This window comes from Astatotilapia calliptera, chromosome 2, assembly GCF_900246225.1.
Source record: "Astatotilapia calliptera chromosome 2, fAstCal1.2, whole genome shotgun sequence".
Classification (NCBI taxonomy): Eukaryota; Metazoa; Chordata; class Actinopteri; order Cichliformes; family Cichlidae; genus Astatotilapia; species Astatotilapia calliptera.
The window spans coordinates 30,446,155-30,453,847 of NC_039303.1; the positions used below are offsets into that span (position 1 = coordinate 30,446,155).

At 38.0% G+C, this 7,693-nt stretch overlaps 1 protein-coding gene across 1 annotated transcript in view; it reads right to left on the reverse strand.

The window, feature by feature from the left end:
• Positions 1-7,693, reverse strand: part of dock2 (dedicator of cytokinesis 2) — a 97,643-nt gene that overhangs the window by 18,849 nt on the left and 71,101 nt on the right. The gene's annotated exons all lie outside the window — the stretch shown is intronic.

The following is a 7,693-nucleotide window of genomic DNA, read 5'->3' on the forward strand; positions in this document are numbered from 1 at the left end:
AGAAAACAGAGAAAAAAAAATACAGAAACTGATCTGCATCAACTTGAAGAAAACATGAATAATTACTGGCATGAAAGATAATGTGAATTTATTTTAAGGTTTGTGCATATTATATATGTTCCTAAAAGTGTTGAAATCTTTGCTGATTAAGTGAAATTTTGTCAATCTACACTCTTCCTCCTTCATGTTCTCCACCAGCTGGACTACTGTTGCATTTTTAATCATTTTTCTTGTTGATTTCATTGACTCTTTTTGCCAGGTTCAATTTGACTTCTTCAAGTGGTCTGTAAATAAATCCTCCCTCCACATAATCATCACACCACTGAGCCTCAAAAGGGCCTGAACATTTTTAAACACTGGTAAACACTAATATGTTTCCCCTTATATGCCCTTGTTTTGTTACACTACATATAGTTTTTGTTATGATCCTCCTTCTGCTGCTTCACTGAGTTCAGTAAACATTCAGAACAGGTATTTCTGCCACCGGGATTTGTGAGAAATTATCCTTCGGAGTTGGTGGCAGAAAAGGAGACACGAGACAGAGATTAAGGATGATGGATGACTAATTGAAGATGAAAGATGAATGGCATCTAACGCGATGACAGCTTTAATTTGATCAAAAGTGGCAGGGTTTGTGTTTGTGCTTGCCTGCATTCTAATAAGCAACGATACTTTTTTAGTCATGTATGCAAACAAAACTTAAAAGTTCATTAAAACTTCATTAAAACATAGCTGCGAGCAGCAACGAAGGGGGCAAGCGGTTCAGCAGGGCACAGTCACCATGGCAACTTAATGTGATCGTGTTAGAAACGTGACTTTAAGCACTCATAGGAAACAGACAGTCTTCACAATGTGGTCCCGGGTCTGTGCATTACGTTTGGATGTAATAGCTCTGAGCATTGCTGAGATATGACCTCACTACCACATTTGTAAGCTTGCTGCTGATTTCAGTTGACTGTGACCTATTATTGCCTTTAAATAATAATCAAAAAAATCAAAAAAAATATGTCAACTTTGGTTATCATGGGTTTAGGGCTTATCAGTGACAACTTTGTGGAAAACGTCAAAAACATTTTCATAAAAATCAAAATGTCTCAGCATAAGCCACAAAGTTCAGCAGTACTTCATTTGTTAAAAAGTCATCCACGTGTTTTAAACTTTGCAACTTTAAACCAGTGGCGGTGCAGGCGTGGTCAAGCCTCAAACACAACACGAGGGATGTTTTTTTATTAAGCTGGTTGTTTTTCAGCTCCTGATAGCAGCAATGCTGGTGACAGATGTGTAAGAAATGCAAGGACAGAGACGCCGAAGCTGCCAAATGATCAAACCATTCTTCCATTGTGTTAGTCTGTTATGTGCTGCAAAACTGGATCACCTGTCAAACCGACTACATGATAATCTTCTGCTATTTGAGATGATGCGATAGTCTTTTTATTTACTTGCAACATTGTTCCTTAAACAGTAAAATAAAACACAGCTGTGCTAGAACACGTACATTTCAATTTCAAAGTAGAGAAACAAAAAATAAATGAATAAAAATCTGCAGCTTTGTGTGATCCTACAACACTTTGCAAGTGAATTATTCTTGAATATATAGGATTGATTTTTATACACAACTTGATTACAGTAAATCAATATCATCTTTTATATTATCTGTTAATGCTTATACATGACGACACAAAGTTGTGTGAGTAAAACAGCAGTACACATAGTTTGTGGTCCCATAAGGAGGTGCAGCATTTATTCACCACAGCACTTGATAAAAGGCTTCTGTGGGTTACACATGTGTTTCCTCACTCTCAGCCCTTTTAAAAGCTCTCTCTCTCCTCAAGATGCAATTAAGGACTTGAAAGATCGTTCATTGTGACAAAGGAGAAACAATTTAGGGTCTTGGGAGGGGAGAGGACTTGAGGATGCATAAGTTAGCATAATTAAAAGCACCCTCGGAATCCAGGGACTGTCCCTGAACGCTGTGCCACATTTCTAAACTTTTAACATGCAGTCCTTGGGGTTGCCAACAGACTCTAAAGGCAGGAGGAGAAGAAGAAGAAAGGAATGAATGATGAAATAAAAAGCATACATATAATGGGTGCCTACAGAGCTTAGTCGCTAATAAATATCTTACTGAGAATGTATGTTCTTGAATGTGCGTGCGTGTGTGTGTCTATGTGTGTGTGTGTGTGGTTTTGTGTATTAGTGCTCAGGGTATAACTACCCCCATCCTCCACCCAACCGTCTGCACTATGGTGACACCAGAGACCCCATCACCATACTTCCTTTTTTAATCTCGCTTCCCTTCTTTCACATTTCTCTTTCCTCTTATGTCTCCCTCTTAAAAGTGCTGGGAGATCAGTTTAGTGTGACACCTAAGTACAGAGTAAGTGCTGGAAGAAACACTTAAATGAGGGAACAATGATTAGTTTGTGCTTAAATAACAACTTATCTGTCACTAAAATTAACTCCTGTCATTGAAAGTAAACCTTAGTATGAGAAAACACTGTTATTGACAGCAGTGGCAAGTCTTTAAATTATGCATATATACTAATATATGTAATTTAGTAGGAAACTCTCCCCAAAGGTGGTAAAAACCAACAGACAGGATCAAGAAGCACAATTAACTCTATTTTTTTTCACCCCTCGCTCTTCCTTTTTTGCCTCCTTAGAGTGCACTGCCTGATCAGTAATAGGATTAGGAACACACACACACACACTTACTCAGGAAAACTACTCAACAGCTCATACATTTTTGGTTTAGTGTTCACTGTGCTGGTGTATATGTGGATGTTACTGTTTTGAAGTGTAGGTCACGTGTCATATTGCCCTACTTCACTCTAATTGGTGTTCTCTGAGGGGCAGTGCTCTCAATCTCCTTTAACGCCATCTAAACACGACACAAATGCTGAAAGGGCCAAATATCTAGCCATCAAATGCTCCTGCGTCCTCACACATGAATGTGTTTCATCAACACATTGTTGCATGCAAAGACGCATGGAAGGTATATTTTTGTTGTGTATAATAATAAAACTGCAAACAATCACACTGTGTATGACAGAGAGAGAGCTTAGGGCTTGTTGAGGCAAAGGCCTTACACAACAGCTAAAAGATTACTGGCAAAACATGGCACAGACTTTGCCAAGGTCTGAGATTTCATTCCCTTCCTCCTCCATCCTTTGCTTTCCTTTAACCCTTTAAGACCTACCATAGAACCAAGTCCGCCAGAGCTTATATTATATTTTTACATGCCGTAGTGCCATTTTTGGGAGCATTTCAAGTTGATTTACATCAATACAACCATTACAGCCCAAATGTTAATAATATGTCTGCATTAAGTGCATAGTAATTACATAAATTGCAAAAAAGTGCAATAAACTACAAAAAAATTGAAAATTGTTTTTGTTTTTTTAACATATATTTCTAGTTAGAGAAATTTAAGAGGCTTATCCCTCAAAACTTTAAATACAAAAAAGTTGCACAAAATAGTTTCCCACCACAGGAAATTTATTTTAAGTGTCTTCATAGTTTTATTTTTGAAATACACCAATTTTCATATACTGCAGGAAAAACAAAAAGAAATATTATAATGCAAATTAGCAAAAAAAACAGCATGTGCATCAAAACAAACTATTTCGAGCAGTGCAATATGAGTTCTAAGCATCCCAGAAACGACACAGAAAGTCATAAAGTCAAAGATAACTTTTAAAAACACCAGTAGAGGCTCATAAGGCCACAATGGTAAAAAACTACATTTCCGCAAAATAACGACACTTCCGGTTTCGAGCAGGTCATGGCGGACATGCGATAGTTCACGCTGATGGACGTAGGAAGTGTTATGAACAGCTGATCGGATCGGCAAAGCGTGTTTCTGGAATATTATGTTTTTGTTGCTACAAGTGCTTTTTATGCAGTTTTTGCAAAGCTATATGTGGAAGGAAACTGTGACTTAGGACAAGCTGATGGCATAAGATGTAAGTACAACTCCTCCGGTTTCATATGAAAAAAAATTATTGCTCTAGCTCACGTGGTTACAGAGCTACCAGGATTTAAAAATAGTTACGCAAAATGGAGCGTGTCCGCTCCGACCGGCTTTAAAGGGTTAATATGTCTATCCATTCTCTCATTCTGGCCACTGCTGTTGGCAACAAATTCACAGCTGTAATTTCCAAGTTGCTTCCAAATGACAGTTACCTGACAAAGCAGTTTGTATCCTGATAACTTTCACTGCATATCATCTGCTGTCTGATAATGTGTTGCTGTCATTACTGTGGTGACAGCGTCAAACGAAATGTTTTTACTGATAGTGATAGCAGCGATAGATCTCAGTCAGCATTCATCCACTCAACAACAGATGATATTAGGAAGATATGATTTACACTCTCAAATTACTAGTTTGAAATAGTAATTGAACCCAGATGTTACACCTGCTTACAGCTTATAGTGAAACTGAAATTCTATTGTGTCTTGAGCCATAATTAGCAAAAAAAATAGAGTGAAACATGAAATTTTCGTGTGGAATTCCAGCCACCAAATGACAGAATTCCTGGTTGGTCCACTGTAAAGCCAAAATATAAACAGAATACAAGTAGGATTTAATAGATATATGTTATTATTATTTGTAACTAATTTATGCTTGCAGAGATGTATAGAGATGTGTGTTTCGCGTCCATGATTGCTAACCAAACTAATCTAATACACCAAAAAAGAGGGAACTTTTTTTCTGCGAAAAGATTTTTTTCTAAACATAGCAAAAAAATGTGAATATCAGGATTTCACCACAACATTCACATTTACAAATGTAATCCAGGCTTGTATCTTAGTTCTATTTGTACAAGTCTCTTCTCTGAACCTAAATTCCTGCTACTTTCATTTTACAGATCAGCAAGATCCATATGAGTGCCCCCAAAGCAGGAGAGATATGTGCATTTATGAACATACCATAACTTTATCACTACAAATGACAATTTACCTCTGACATGGAGACAGAACTGTTACACTGGAAGGAAAATTACACAGTATACTTTTCTACCCTTCAGCTGGTAGACTGGCACTTGTGTTGGAAATTTGCCATATAGAGAAGCTAGCATCTCACATTGTAGCGTCAACCCTGTGATTAAGGCAAGAATACAGAGTAAGACACAGCTGCCAAGGTGTTATCATTTGGTGCTGTTGCTAATTTGACGTTATCGCCTACAAAACACCGTAATTGAGAAATCTCAAAATGCATTAGCATGACATTTGAATGTCCTTAAAGTTATGTTTCGTGTGGTAGATGACAGATGACAAAATCATAAACTAGTAATCTAAGGCCAGCTGTCCTCTCTCAGAAGACAGCTGGCAAAAAGAAAGACAGATTGTTCAATAGACTGAGGCAATGCATTTAACAACAAACTTTATTTGGAAAAAAAATTAAAGTTAAAGTTAAGTTTAAATATTCTTCCAGTTTCTGTTGGACTGCTTTACATTACCTAAAGCCTTAGAATCAAACAGAATAATGAAAATAGGAACACAGTAAACAATAACTAAAAAAGTATGGAAATAACCATGAAATTGTAAACTGACTCAATTAAGCCTTCATCACAGCCACCCTAGTGAGCACACTATTGTATCTATATCATTAGATCAGCACTATCTAGTAACTATATTATTATATTAGTAACCTCTGCCATCAGCCTCTGTCAATATTCTCACTGATAGTAGTAGCTGTAAGTTGGCAATCCCGAATTAATTGCTCATATTTTTTGGAGCCTGGGCTTTTCTGTCTTATAAATGTTACATAGACTCTATGACAGTGAGTTTGAATTTTGTTTAAAGTTCATTATGCCCACGAGATGCCCAGCGGGATAAACAGTGGAACGACGATGGATGCAATTAAATATAATTAACATATCATTAATTTTAAATTAAGACAGAGAATTAAAGCATTAACTGTGACAGTCCCAATTTAAATGCTTAAGGTTTTAGGGTTTAATCTTTACACGAGTAGCTGTTTCTGACATTGACAGAACTGCCAATCAATAGTGTGGAACAGGGAATCAAGCAGTGCACTAAGTACACACTGATCTACGTCCATGTTTTCACCTTTAACAGTGCAAATAACCAAGATATATACATATAGACACTAGCCTAGACTAGTGGATGACTATCCACTGGTCTAGGCATCTGGAGTTTCAATTTAAAACACAGGGCACACGATAAGAACAATCCATTCAAATGACTCCACATCAGACTCCACCAATGATGCCTTTCACAGCAGTCTATATCCCGTTTGTGCTCTCCTCACCAATCTCCCTCTTTACCCCCCTCTGTGGTTCCTTTTGTGACATCCCCCTAAATGAGAAGTCATCATCCTTTTTTTTTTTTTTTAAATAGAACATCTAAAAAACACATTCTCACTGGACAATTGCAGCACTCCTTACTGTACTCCCTCACAGCGACATGCTCAACACTGACCTCCTTGTTACACACAAATACATGCAGACACATTTTTTCCAACACCTGTGGGCTGAGGTGAAATGTAGAGAGGTGGTGGGTGGGGAGACTGTTGGAGGTGGTTGGGGAAGGGGGGGGGGGGGGGTGACAAAAGAGATGGATTGTGTGCAGCAGTAATTAGAGCCGTTGTGTTTAAGGATGGATTGGTTGCATGTTTGTTTGACTCAGAGCAACAGAGAGAGGTAGCATGAGTGTCTATCTGTGTGCATTACACAGCGTATGCAAACCTGCACGCCTGTTGACTGTTCAGAAAACAGATCAATGTGTCCTCAGCCCATTTCCTACTCATGTAAAAAGAGCCAGAATCAGTTAACGCAAGTAGGGAAGAGTGAGAGGAGGGGAGGTCAAGGGAAAATGAATGAAAAAAGAGAAAAAAAAAAAAAGAGAAGAAAATGCAGTGAAATAAAACATTTACAGGCTTAAAAAGAGGACAGGTTTTTGTTTTCTCAAGCTCACACACCATACACTCTCATACCCCTTCTCATCTTCCTCTCCCAAATCAAATTACCACGACCTCTAAGCTCTGGCACAACTATCTCATGATTTATGGCCCTCGCGTGTTTCCGTGCACACGTGTAATATTTTTTAAAAGCCTTCATGTGTTGAACTGCGGTGACTGCTGCTTATGCAATGTGCATAATTACATTTATATTTGTCACACTCACATACACACACACCATTTACCTCATCACACCAGAGGTCAATTGAAACACAACACAAGGTGAGTCAACCACTTTGCAGTGGTGCATACATCGCCAGTTATTTTCAGATGGGGGAGGGGTCAGGAGGGACATTTATATGGACACTGCATCAAACAGCCGCTCAGGGAACACGCAAACTCGCAGCGTTTTAAAGAAATATTCAAAACATTTCACTGACAATCACTGCTTAGAATGGAGAATCAAACTCGACATTGCATTGTGTTATTGTACAAGCATTACATTTGTAAATTCCCTGCAGCTTTATTTCTTAACTGCTAACAGCCTAACAAATGTTTATCCTAATGAAACCATACAAGATCAATCCCTAAACCTGAATTCTAAATCTGAAAGCTGCCAGTAAAAGATGTGAAAAATGGTAAAACATTCTTGTCTTCCTTGATGCACGACAAAAGAAGAAATTAATTTATACACACACACATGCAAACACACGCACACACACAATTCCTGGAAGGCTCAAAAGACAAAGCATTCATCATTAAGCATAA